Source organism: Lepeophtheirus salmonis, chromosome 8, assembly GCF_016086655.4.
Source record: "Lepeophtheirus salmonis chromosome 8, UVic_Lsal_1.4, whole genome shotgun sequence".
Classification (NCBI taxonomy): Eukaryota; Metazoa; Arthropoda; class Copepoda; order Siphonostomatoida; family Caligidae; genus Lepeophtheirus; species Lepeophtheirus salmonis.
The window spans coordinates 11909754-11923925 of record NC_052138.2 but is presented as its reverse complement, the minus strand read 5'-3'; positions in this window follow the sequence as shown (position 1 = coordinate 11923925).

The following is a 14172-nucleotide window of genomic DNA, read 5'->3' as shown; positions in this document are numbered from 1 at the left end:
AAAGGTTCAAAAAGGTGTGATTGAAAAAACAATCTTAGGAATGAAAAAAAGTGTCAAAAAGATCAATGCTTTTTGAAAAGTTAAAAGCAGAAGGCAGTCCTTTCACAAATGATGGTGAAATAGATGTTTATATGAAAAATAGTAAAAAAGATGCAAAAAAAAAATTAAAAATAGAAGTTTCATTTGGAAGACAATCTTTGATATTCCTGCCAAAAACTGAACCCCTCTTCAGAATACAAGTAATTACCTAGTAAGAAAAGGAAAGAAAAAACTCCTTATTGCATTTAAGATATCATCGGGAGAAGAATAGATCTAACAGAAATTGTCACCATGAAACAGTTTAGAAATTCTACGAAGAAAATATATCAGACATACATAGCAATATTTCATATATTAAGCATTTTATCTATGTAGCCATTTTATATATATTTCTCTAGTGATAGAAATTATTTATAAAAGTTACACACATAGGATATAAAATGAATATATGTTTATTTACATATTTATAAATTGTTAATTTAATGTTTAATATACTTAAAGTTTATTAGGTAGGCAAAATATAGATTCGAAGAAAACAGATAACTTTCCTATATTCCTATAAATTTTATATTAACATAATTTGTTATACATTTTTGGAAAGTGTAAGAACATAGGACTTGTACAGGAAGATTATCAATAGCTTTTCAAAAAAAAAAAAAAACCTTACTTATCACCCAAACCTATCTTCAGTGATGAAGCTCATTTGTGGCTCAATGACTTTGTTAATAAGCTAAATATGCGTTATTGATCAGGCAGCAATCTGCAAGTGCTTTACGAGACATTATTACATCCAAAAAAAAAATCCTGTTTGTTGCAGACTTCATACTTGACGGATCATAGGGCCATATTTTTTCGTTGATGATGATAATTACCACATTACTGTAAATGGAAATTGCTATGAAACTATGAACATATATAACTGATTTTTTGGGCCCCAATTGCAAGGTATGCACTTGGCAAACATGGGGTTTCAACAAGATGATGCCACTTGTCACACAGCAAATGTAACAATCGATTTATTGCTAAGCAAATTTGGTGAGCGTGTTACTTCGAGTTGATTGGCCGCCTCGATCGTGCAGTGTAGTCCGTTTACATTATTTTTTTGGGGGTCACATGAAATCATTGATCTACAACAAAAAGATGGACGTTAGATCGACAGTCTTAAGGACAGGTCCCAAGACTGGAACATAATATTAATACAATAGTAATCAAGACCATAAACACTATTCACATTTTTAGGCCCCTCGCTTGAATTTGTACCTTTATCGGAAAAAAGAAATGTAACTGATGGTGTCCATCTTTGAGGCATGTTCAAACAATACAGAGTCAAATAATCACAAAACTGTCTGAGAAGTTTTTTAAGTATAAAAACTTAATTTTCTAACTCCATCACGAGATACACATTACTAAGGCCATCTATTGTAAAAATATTGTTTTTCTTTTTTCTACATATATTATAAATGCAGTGTTGTGGTTTTGAATCCGAAACAAGTTTGGACCTCAATATCTTGGCAACACTAAGATCTATGGTTATTAAAGTGTGCTTATTAGATTTTTACTAACAAAACTGTAGGAAAAAATCAAACATTATTGAGGTGTTCTCCAAACACGAACGCCATGCGGCCATTATTGTGTGACTCCGTCCCAGGGGGACGCCCAAAGACTTAAAGAACTTCAAAGATCATTATGCAAACAAATGCAGTGTTATACTAGAATTTTATAATTGTGTAATTTGTGTAAATTGGATAATTGGAACCGGATTTATTCTATATTTTGGACAAAGGAAATGTAGTCTTCTAGATCACCGTAGCTGAACCTCTTGGACTACTATTTGTAAGGTAAGAGAGAGTCCAATAAACGCACATATAAAACTATTGACTACTTGCGGCCTTCCATTCTTGAAATAGTGGCCAACATGGACAAGGAGTTCCTCATTCAAGCCTGTGTATGGTTGGATGCCCTGGTTGAAGCCGGAGGTGTTTGGTTTGAGTGATTCACTTCACTTTGGATCCTCACATGTAAGAGTAAAAAATTTGTGAATTGCTGAATTAATTTTGAAAAATATATTGTAATATACATTATTATTGAATTTTACAGATTCACAATCCCCACCCTGTATATAGTATTTATAAATATTTCTTGCTCTCCTCTCAAGTTATGTGGCTCACTGGTTGAGTCAAGGTCTCTAATTGTTTCTAGATTAGAATTGATAGATTACGAGAAACACAAGAACTCCACAACATTAGTAGTAAGTAAAGTAAATAACTCAAACAACAGTTTATTCCGCCCCTCATTTCTTTCATTTTTTGAATCAGATGATGCGATTAAAATACTTTAAATAACTTGGAATCATCGACATCATCAATGGTGATTATTATGATTGATGGATAGATGGAAGCATTACCCTTTATGAACTACATAAGTCTTGTTCCCTCCTTTGCCTTCCTTATTTTCTCAGGGTCATATTTTGGGGACATTGTTTTGTGCTATAATTAGAAGATAATAATAATCTGTCAACTACTAATTTGTAGAATACAATACCTTCCTCTATCATTTTTAAAGTAAAATATGTGGCCCCACACCACAAAAGAGAATACAAATATTTCTCTCAAAGTTGAGTGCGGATTACATTTGTATAGTGAAACTATCGTCAATTTATTTCAAGAGAGTAATCTTACTAACCCATTGGGCGTGTCGTAAATTGTACTTATAGTAGCCAAAATTATTGTATCATAGACTTTATTTGAAAGACCATATCGGGGTAAATATAAGTATAGAATATAAGCTCTAAACTTCTATTATCCCACAAATTTGAATACAAAAGTTATAATTGACCGTTATTGTCTATGAAATATATAAAATACAATTAGGATTTCTTTCTTTTATGTTTGTTTAAGATTGTTTTTATATTGACCCAGCCCATTTTTACATTAGAATCTGGTAATAAGGATTTTTATTATTGAGGAAATTTTCTGACAAATACCAATCAAGCAATAGTAGCTATTAGCTAGTCCAGCCAGTGGGGAAGGGGGCTGATTTTTGGATTTTTTTTGAAAAAAATTCCTTATCTATTCACAAAAAATTTCAAAAATCCAAAGCTATTCATAGAAAATCACACGGAAAAGATTTGAAAAATTAAATTAAATATTATTTTTTTGCTACAAAAATTTCAAATATTTAGTTGTTGTTTTTTTAAAATTCAAATATTAAATGTTTGGGGAAAAAATTTCAGAAATCCTTAGCTACTCACAGAAAATTAAATTTTGTGGAAAAAAATTTCAAATATTAACTTTCTTGCTTTACTGCATCATTTCCCGAATGACAAAAAAAATTCTAGTAAAGGCAAAAATCCCTTAATTTGGGGGCAGGGGTAACAGCCCCTCCAAACCAACCATTGCGGTTGCTCTTAGTAATGTACTGGTTGTAGGAATGAGTCAGGGTAATATGAGTCTACAGAAAGGCAATTATTATGATATGAACAGATATATTTTGGTTCTAGGAAGATTACCCATGGGAATATTTCCATCTACAGAAATTTGCCCACAAAAAAATTGCCATCTGCGGAAAATTGCTCGCAGTTATACTAGGAGCCTGGTTTGAAAAGTTTCCGAACTCAACCTGAAGATGGCAGCAGTATCAATAAAAGCGAGTCACATAAATGCAGTTTCCGTTGACAGTTACTCACCAAAGTTTCAGCCTTTTTGGAGACGCTGTTGTTAAGTAGCAGTCGGTTGAGTGAGTTGATGGGAGTGATTTTGTGAAAATTGAAAAATAGAGTAATGAGCTGTTGTCGCAGTTTAGATGCAATAAATTAAATATAAATAAATAGGGATTCATTTAAGGATCCGTAGATTATTTTTCCCATCTTCGAAAAACCGTTGAACAAACCTTGATAGACGCCATGAAAGCGATCATTGTAAAAATGTATTGGTAAAGTAGGACAGGTTCTTTATTATTCTTGAAGCAGAGGGGGGGGGCTTTTTAATCTGCTTTGAGGCCCAAAGTTTATACCACAAAATTCATTCTATTGACTACGCAATTTAACAGATTTTAGTAAAAAGTAAAATTTTCTTTACTTGTGTTATCAATATTTTTTTTCTATAATTTAAAATGTTTTATATTGTTACCCTTATTTTAAATTTAATTTTTTTAAAGTCGATATTTAACTTACATTTTATCAATTGATAAATAAAAGTAACCAACCGCCTTAGGCAAGATGCAGAGTTCAGAAGTTTTGAAATCTGCTACCCGTTATATTTTAAATCTTATTGCGTGACGTTATCAGTATTATGACGTCCTTTAACCATTTTTAAATAAGTTATGATACAAATGAAGATTAATGCATGCAAACAAAAGCATTTATTGACTTTGGAAAAAAAATTCAAAAATTAAATAAAATTTCAAATATTAAATTACTTGTAATAAACAAAAATTCCTATTTTTTTTAGGGTGGGGCTTCAAGAAATATTGCCGATTTGATTATTAATGCAGGGGTAACTTTCTTCACTCGTGCCTCTAATTTCCTACAACAAGGTCCAACAATCCCCTTCTTTAGAGGAATTGGTTTAGTGGAAAGAAAAATAAAATCATGACCAAGAAGAAAAAAAATCATTAACAACTTTGTTGTTGGAGGCAAAGCGCTGGAAGAACCATAATATGGAAGAAAAAGCAATCAAACCAAGAATAATATATTGACTATATGGTTACAGAAGTGGTTTCTGTACAGGTTGACGACATCCTCGATATACACCAACAAATAGAATAAAGCGGACCGTGGATGGTAGAGTCTTCGTTTTATATATTTTATTTTTGTGATCGAATAAGACCTCTATTATTCATGGTCGAGAGTATCATTAACGACAGGTTTGGCATAAGTCTCAAGGCGTCAGATTTGCTCATTACTCTTACAATGAGAGGAGAAAATGTCTTTAAAGTGGAGTCTATAGTAGCAAAGACTCTCACTATAATTTATGCATGCAGATCAAAAAGGACTCCTCTCCCTGCAGGTCTGAACACAACAATCTTGAGATATATGTACTTTTAAAATGTTACACATTTTATATTTTTGCTTTATCTACCCCCGACTTTTAATAACTTATAAATTTTTCATGCGTTTTAAATAACTAGAGTAATAATAATTTATTTTTGTAATTTGAAATATTAATTTTTAGTTGGATATGTTGAAAAAATTACATTTATTTGATATATTGTGTTAAGAAGATCGGAATAAAGTATACAAAAATAGCATTAATAATCAGGACTTGGTTTATAAAGTAAAAAAAGAAAAAAAAGTTTCATCAAACATACCCTTATATAGTAAAATCAAATTAATTTACAAAAAATAATATAAAAATGAAGTTATGATTTCAATCAATCACACCCTTACTCCTAAATCTATGAATTTAGCCATCTACACTTTTTTTTTTAAATCTGTAAGTGTCTATCTTTATGGGTTTAAAATTTTAGAAAAAATCAAAGGGTACCAACCTTGACAATTATAAGATCAAAATCTAAGGTCAATGTTACTCTTTTTCCATAACAAAAAACATAAAACATCAGATATATCTTCTTCTTTTTTGTTTGTCGGTCATTGCATTGGTTTAAAATAAATCATTAATCAAAAATTCATCCAAAAGATAATTTCTTAATCTTTAAGACTCCGATACGGATGCAATATTTCATTTTTGAGAAATCAGTGATACTATAGGGGTGTTCGTAGGGGGTTGGCCAGAAGACCTATAGCCCCTCACCCCCCAAAAAAAAAAAAAAAGAAGATATTTTTTACTTTTTACAAAAAATATTTTTCGTATTTGGGCAAATTATGAAGAAGTGCAAAAAATTAAATTTTTTGTGAATAGCAATAAATTTTTGAGATTTTTTTCCGAAAAGTTCAATATTTGAAATTTAATTTTTGTTAATTTCTATGAGTTTTTGATATTTTTTTCCAAAAAATTTAATTTTTTATTAATAAATATGGATTTTTTTAAATTTTTTCAAAAAAATGTAATATTTGAAATTTAATTTTTATAATTTAATACAACAATTTTTTTTTTAATTTTTTTTTTATAAAAATTAATTTGTTGTAAATAACTATGGTTTTTTTTTTTTAAATTCCAAAAAATGTAATATTTGAAATTTAATTTTTATAATTTTTACAAAAATTTGATTTAAAAAATATATATACATACATTGGTCATTCCACGGGGAAATGGATTATTTTGTCCACCTTCCCCTCCCCCGAAAAAAAAAAATGTAGATATATAATACTGTGGTTATTCCTTTACAGCTTACCAAATTAGAGTCAAATCCGTTTCCCCGTGGAATGCCTATGTATGTATATATTGTATATATATATATTAGTAATTATTTATTAGACTGTTTCATATATACATCATTAAAATAAAATCATGAGAGAACACAATTTGGGGGTTCATAATTCTTAAAAAAATAATCGTTTAGCTCATTTCATTTATTTTTCTGTAAAAAGATTTTTATTAAGTGATTTTGAAACATTTCTTTCATAATAACTTTCGCCCATAAATGTGCAAAATTGCTTGTTGCTAAACAACTGAAAATTTAAATAGATTTCAATTATGATTTTAGCAAAAAATTGTCCATTTGATCTAGATAGTTATACCTTTCGTTAAATGCAGCTACAGCCACCCCCTGAGGACGTGTCCTGCCTATGTTCTTGCTTGATACGGAGAGGGATTTATGTTTATTTCCTTCGTCTCACAACTTCTTGCAACTAATTTAACGAAACGTTTTGAAGGCTAAGTTGCTATCCTTTCAACTTTTATTCAAATTTTAATGGGTGCCATGTTAATTTTGGGGTTTCATACCAAAAATGCTTACGATTTACAACTCTAAATATCATCCACCATGTGCCATCGAAGGAATATGATAATATGATGAGGATCGAGGTAAAATAATCTCATTAGAACTTTATACATACAAATATAGGTATAATGAAAAAAAAATATTTTTTTTTTAAAAATGGCGCTCAATTTACGAGACAAGACAATATAAATTATGCTCTAGAATTTTTCCTCATACTTTAACTCAAAAAAACATTTAATACTAAAATATATTTTGTGATATTTTTTATTTTCAAAATAACAGATGATAAAATTAAACAAATTAATGAATATTGAAAACACTTTTTAAAGCATAAAAATCATCGAATATAAGTGGTTTTATGAGGAATAATGTTTCAAATTTACAAATATTGTAGTATCTGTCATAAAATGAAGCAATATAAAAAGCCGTTGTAAAAAACGTGAACATTAATTTACTTTTTCCCGATGACTTGGACTAATTAATTCTACCTCATTATATTATATAGGTAAGTAGATTGAATTATTTGCATGTTAAACCATCATATATTATAAGTTTTGTAAAAAGGAAATTTTATTGACCAACTCAAGTCTTAACAAATGTAGGATTTTTTGTACTTAAAAAAATTGTTATAAAGTTTTTCTTGTAAGTTATTTCTTTAAAGCAAATAGTATTGCATCGACTTGAGTCGACTGAGTAGAGCCAAGTCAAATAAATTAGGAAAGAAAAATAAGAGAGATAAAACTGTTTGCCCATTTATTTCAACTATGGAACGTTTTCATATGACGTCAGCATTGTTGATGCCGGCCATTTTGTGGAACAAAATATCAAGTTTTATAACAATAAAATCTCTTTTTTCATTAATATTAAGGAAAATAGTGAGCTTCTGGATGTAGAACATTGCCATAGGGAAGCAGACTAGGGCCTCGAGGAAGAAGATTTACAATGTCTTACACGCATGGAGACATTGTAAATCGTCTTCTTCAATCCCAGTCTTTTATCAATTCCCTTCTGAGATAATTCCGTACAGAGTAGCCCTGCTATCTCAATCCTTTTCTCGTACTGTGTGCTCATGGTGGCGACTAGGACAATGTTTTTCTTAGGAATCGATAGCTAATTATGTGTTCTACAAAATTGTTTATATGAAAGTTGTAAAAAAAATGACTCTGGACCTCTCAAAATTTGGATAATATACCTAAATGTGTAAATAATAACGGGTTATAATATGGAGATGTCATTCATTTTTGGACACAATTTTTTTTGTTTTGGTATAAATACCAACTTTGACATGTCCTTTTTTTAAAAGAGAACTTTAGATTTTTTTTTTTTTTTTGGGAATGATAAAATTAGAGCATTTAAATTTTTTTAGACAAGACAAAGTTGAATTCTACAGGTATGAGAGGAAATACTTAATGGATTAGCTTAGTGGCTGGGGAAAAAGTTGTAGAATATACATAATATTCTTCATATACCGGGTGGTACATTCAAATCTGTAGACTGATTAATTCAATCATTAAGAAAGGTTGAGTGATTGAAATTAATTCATATTTCTATATAGCAAAGTATAAACAATACAAAACAAACTGAGCTCTCTAGCTTGCGCAAAAGTCGAGAAAATGACACTTGAACGTGATCGAGGAACGTGATCGCGCACTCCAAGCAGTTGGGCATCACCAGGACCAACGTCCACCTTCAAAAACTCAAGTCGACTCGGATTTTTTTCAAACTTGAAAGTCTACTCACCATTTAAGTGGAATAGAAAAATCCTCGATTCAAACCGAGTCGAAACAACACTATGTAAGCAGTTAGGTAAAATACAACGGATATCTATCTACCTGATACATAAATGTATCCACACCTAAGTCATATAATTACTTACATGTTTTAAGTACCTATGTCTTGCATATAGATTATAACCTATCATTCATTGGTCATATGTTCTACCATACTGACCTTTTGGGAAATGAAATAACTTAATTAACTGTGGCCATGTTGATAAGATCAATTTCTTAGAATGTCGTGAAGTCATATAATTTTTGTTTTCTTTTTTCATAAGGAGATCTCTATCGGACAATATGTACATTTTACTCGTACGTATTTTGTGGCTAAGGGGGAATAAAGTACAAAAGGTGCAGGGTTCTAATTACATATCATTTCATTGCAATCTTCTTATCATTGTGCAATGTCCCTATTGCTTGATTTATAGGAGGGTAAAAGGGTTTTTATATCTACAAAGTTATGTAAGTTACCATATAAATGTAGATTGTAGTCAACAATCCAAGAAATTTTTTGTAAATACCAGAGGTTGGAAAATATACTTTTATTGCAAGTCCGAGTCGAGTATCACGTCTTTGCTCAAAAGTAATGTTGGATCGGTCTTAAAAACAACTAAAAAGACTGCAATCCTAATTGTGCTACAGCTCTGTTTAAAACAAATTGCCTTTCAATAGCTTATTACATTCAGAATAGACTTTTTAAATCCCAAATTTTAAAAGGATTGATTTTGTTCAACTTTTGGATATCTTTACTCAACTATGGACACAGTTCGATAAATTTTCGTTTTTTGTCCATCAACTAACAAAATTCTATTAAAGTATATTATTCAATAAATAAATTTTTGGACCTCCAAAATTTGGTTGTCTAATTAAATATTTAGATAGCTTCGAGTCATAAGAGTACATTTATCTATGCCTACAAGAACAATTTCTTGTCAGTTACAACTCTGTAATAAAAAAATTGAATTTGAAAAGCTTCATACATTCAAAATCCACTTTTTTAAATTCATTTTTTGAAGAGAAAAAATGATTTTCGCCAACTTCCGGACATATCCAGCCAACAACAGTTAGAATCCAGTAAGCTTTAGTCTTTTATCTTTCAACTAGAAAAATTTGATTGAATTCTATCAATGACTAAAGAAATATTTTTACTGCGAAATTGTTGTCCTTCAGTATGAATGAATGATCTGCAAAAACTAAAAAATACAAGAAATTTAATTATTAATTTGAATTTCACTCCTTACAAAAAAGGAAAGTTTGCATAAGAATATAAAAAGTAAAATAAATATATACAAATGGCACAACTTTATAAATTTAACTTTCAATGAAACGTGCGAGGTCATATTGTGAGAATGTGTGATAATTAATTTATAGTTTTGACTTAGACAAAGTGCAATAACTCAGGACTTATCCAATAAATATTTGTGATGTGGATATTGGTATCAACGAAATTCAACTCTCAATATACATTGCAAGGATATATTTACAGCCCTTATTCTGTTATTTTTGTAACGTACCTTATAATTAAAAATAACAGAATAAGAGCTGTGACTAATGTTGTGTCCATCAGTATTTAGGACTGAAGACTGCAGTCCCATCCAGTTCAGTCTCGATCCGGTCCAGTTCAGTCGGAAAAACTTATAGAGTTCGGTGGTCCTTCATCACGTCCCTCTAATTTATTTCTTCTTTGTTTAATCAGTTCTAGTACTGAGAGTCCGAAGGACCGGTAGTCATAAGGACCGCTCCTAAAGACGCATAAGAACGGTCTTAAGACTGGACTGAACTGGATCAAATAAATAAGGACCGGCATAATACTGGTTATTATATATATTTTTCAGATTTGATGTTCGACGAAAAAAAGTACAGTTAGTACTCGAGATACGAGTGCACAACATACGATTTTTTTTAGATACGAGATGGATTCTGAGTAAAAATTTGCATTAACTTTTTGATTTTGCTACCTTCGCCAAATGAGTTTTATGGTTTGTCTCTTTAGAAGCAGGATTGTGAAAAAAAGCTACAAATCGATTTTGTTGAAAATTTGTAGGAGGATTAAATATGTTCAAAGTAAAGGATCATTAAATTTTGAGCGTTTAAGGACAAAGTCAACCAACATGTTAAAAACGCAAAATCGACCATAAAATTTGAAAAAAATGAAATACACAACATAAATTAAATTTTGAGAGATCAAGGTCAGAGTCACACAAAGTGTTATATGATCGACCATAATTTTTGAACAAATTGAGATACATCACTCAAATGAATGTTAATTTTTACTAAAAAAGGTTTTAGGCGAAGGTTTTTAAATGCGAGCTGGTCGAGAGTTATTGACTGGTCAGGAGAGCTGCTTTCAGTGCATTTTTTAAAAATTGATTATACTTATGAGTTCTTTGACTTACGAGCTTCGTCCTGGAACGAATAAGAAAAAGTCCCTCAAGGTACTCCTTTTATTGTTTATAGATAAGATTAATTCAATTTAGACATTGAACACGGACAGTGTGAACTTTGTCTAAACAAACACCCATAATTATCAGTGTAGAGTAGTAATTAGTAATATAAAATTTATTAACCTAGTAATGATTATTATAACGAAGGAGTAGAATTCCCTTATACTAACAACATCGGACGGAGAAAAATTGTCACAATAAGCAGGTTGTATGCCGGATTAATGTAATGAATACATTTTTAGTCAATCTCGTATGAGCACATCTAAAAGGAGGTAAATGAGGACAAAATTGCTGAAGCAGCTTTTAAACAGCAAGATAGACATCACTTTATTAAATCTCTTAACAAAAAATTATTTCTGAAAATATCAGGCAAAAGACTTTAAAATAGATATTAAAAAAAATTATCGCATAACTAGATAGTACAAAAAAAGTTATTCAAAACATATTTATTACTTCAAAACTGCCATTTTTTTTATATTCATCAAATGGAAAATTGTAACTCAGTCCGGGGTTTTGGTCACTTTTATTCCGGTCGATATATGATATAAGAAAAACCGGTACCTGAACTTTTGCCACTTTATGTGGGTAGTCATTATATCTAAGAGTTGTTACAAGTGGTTTACGCTGTATTAGTTTGTCAAAGAAGTAATAAGTAGGGACGGGATTTTGGTAAAGAAAAAATACATATTAGCGATTAGAAAAGGAAACACCTTTTTTGTTAATACATTAATACATTTCTGCAGTGTTAACATCTCTCTCTCTTTGTGAATGATTATTTACACTTATCTTTGATGTATTTTTATTTTTTTAAATACATAATAGATCTAGTATTAATTATGAATATTTTCCTGTCGCTAGTGCTAATTTAAATATAGAAGGTTCCCCCACTTAATATCAGTAATTCATTTTCTAATTTACCCCACTCTACCTCCCCAAAACTAAAAAAATCATATAAAAAGCAGCTGATGTTAACAATGGTATTAATTCAGAAATAATAAATATCTCAATCCTGCCTTCTTATAGTGATTTAACGATTAATCAGAATCGGAGAATCGGGCGCTTTTCCTGAAATCGGAATTAGCATCGAGAAAATAATGTTTAATTTCCAATTCCAATCCTTATGTAATATTACTTTTTTAAGTTATTAAAAAATATTATGCAACATATTCGTCAAGATACAAAAAATGGCAATGTGAATTTATAACATGGGTTGTATAATTTTATAAAATATTGTAAAATAATAATTTATAATAAAAAATGCCAGAAAAACTAAAAAAAAACAACAAATTTAACAAAAATTAATAGTGGAGAAACGTTGTTGTTGTTTTTTAAACACATGGGGTCGGTGCAGTGTTATTTTAGAGCAGTAAGTTTTTTAAATGTAATTAATGTTGTCTCATAGGATCTAGGAAAACTCGCTTTTGGAATGTTTTCCTTGTAACTGCTTCAACAATTAATAATTCCAAATATTAAAGCAATTGGTCATTTCTTTAAAAGTTTCTTTGCTACCCTTGATTCTGCGTAATTTGCATGGAAGGCATCCATTAAAATGAGAATGAGAATTCAATTCTGAAATAAAGTTTGAGATGGACAAATGTGGGGTGGAGTTTCCCCACAAATGCCCTTCCTATTAAAAAGGTATCTCTAGGCATCACCTTCTTCATTCTTCAATGTTGGCAGTTTCATCCATTCTCTCACAAAGGAAATAGACTGCCTCCTGACTCTGGAGATATGCTAATGCTCTTACATTATAATTTGAGGTTAATAGGCTTTAATTATTATTTATAAGTTTTTTTGTTTTTTTTTAGTTTCAATTAGTTAAATGTAAATTGAAGATATTGCTTTTTGATTATAGTTTTATTGGAGAATTAAATTTAGTTAATTTATGTATTTTAATTCCCATTAAAATTGGACCGAAAGGAAATATATATTAGTTTAGTTTATCATAATCTATGGAATCAATATTGAATTATTATTAAACATGTTGATTATAAATGTCTACATTTATTTAATCAATTGTAATTCTTAGAATTTACAGGAAAATGTTATTTTGAACTATTATTTAAAATATTAAAGAATCGAAATCGGCATCGGGATTTTTTTTTTTTTTTTTTGGAATGGTCTCATTACTAATTTTTAAGTTAATTTATTCAGCCCTAAAAAAAATATACAATAAAAAAACTATTAGCTATATCTTCCTGATGATGAAAGAGGAAAAAGAATAATTTTTCAAACATATCGTTAATTTTTATTAACCTTACCAGTGAAACTTAATCCTTAGCATTTTTTAAGCTCATACGGGTTTTTTTAGTTGGCAAACTGAAGCGTGTATTTTATTTTCCTAAGCTGTTGTCCTTATTATTTAATTTCTGAGGAGTCAACTTCCTTTTCTTATACATAAAATTATATACAAAACCTGACTGAACACTTGTGTGTGATCATAAAAGACGGAGTGTAACCCTGGGGATTTGTTGCAGAATTAAAGTTACAAGTTTGTATTTGACTCAGAGTAGAATTGAGAATATACATTGGAGTAACTCTTACCCATGACTTTTATTTATTTCCTGATTACCCTCCCCCTCGTCACAGCTACTTACAGCTGATATAATGAAACGTCATGACAGCTAAGTTGCTTTCTTCCAGAACATTCTTCAAACTGTCAGGTTTAATATTTAGATTTTTGTTTCATTTTTTTAACATGCCCAAAATGCTAAAGATTTTCAACAATGTACCATACATTCTTCCCGTGGAATAACTTCTATGATACCTCTATCATATTTTTTTGATTGACTAATCTTACGGGGTATAAATCAAGATACATCAATACCCTTAGATAAGAGGGCACACCATACAATTAAGAGACGAGCTAGTCGAGAATCGGCGACGAACAGAGGAGCCACTTTAAGTTAAATTTTTATTGTTATTTCATTTGGGATGATTTGATTTCCGATCTCCAGTCTAGGAACCAATTAACGAATGAGGTTGATTGGTTAACTTTTTATTACACTCTCAGTAGAGTCAATCAGAGTTGAAAATCATTTCTCTATTTGTAATTGCCGATTATTATTGAAAGA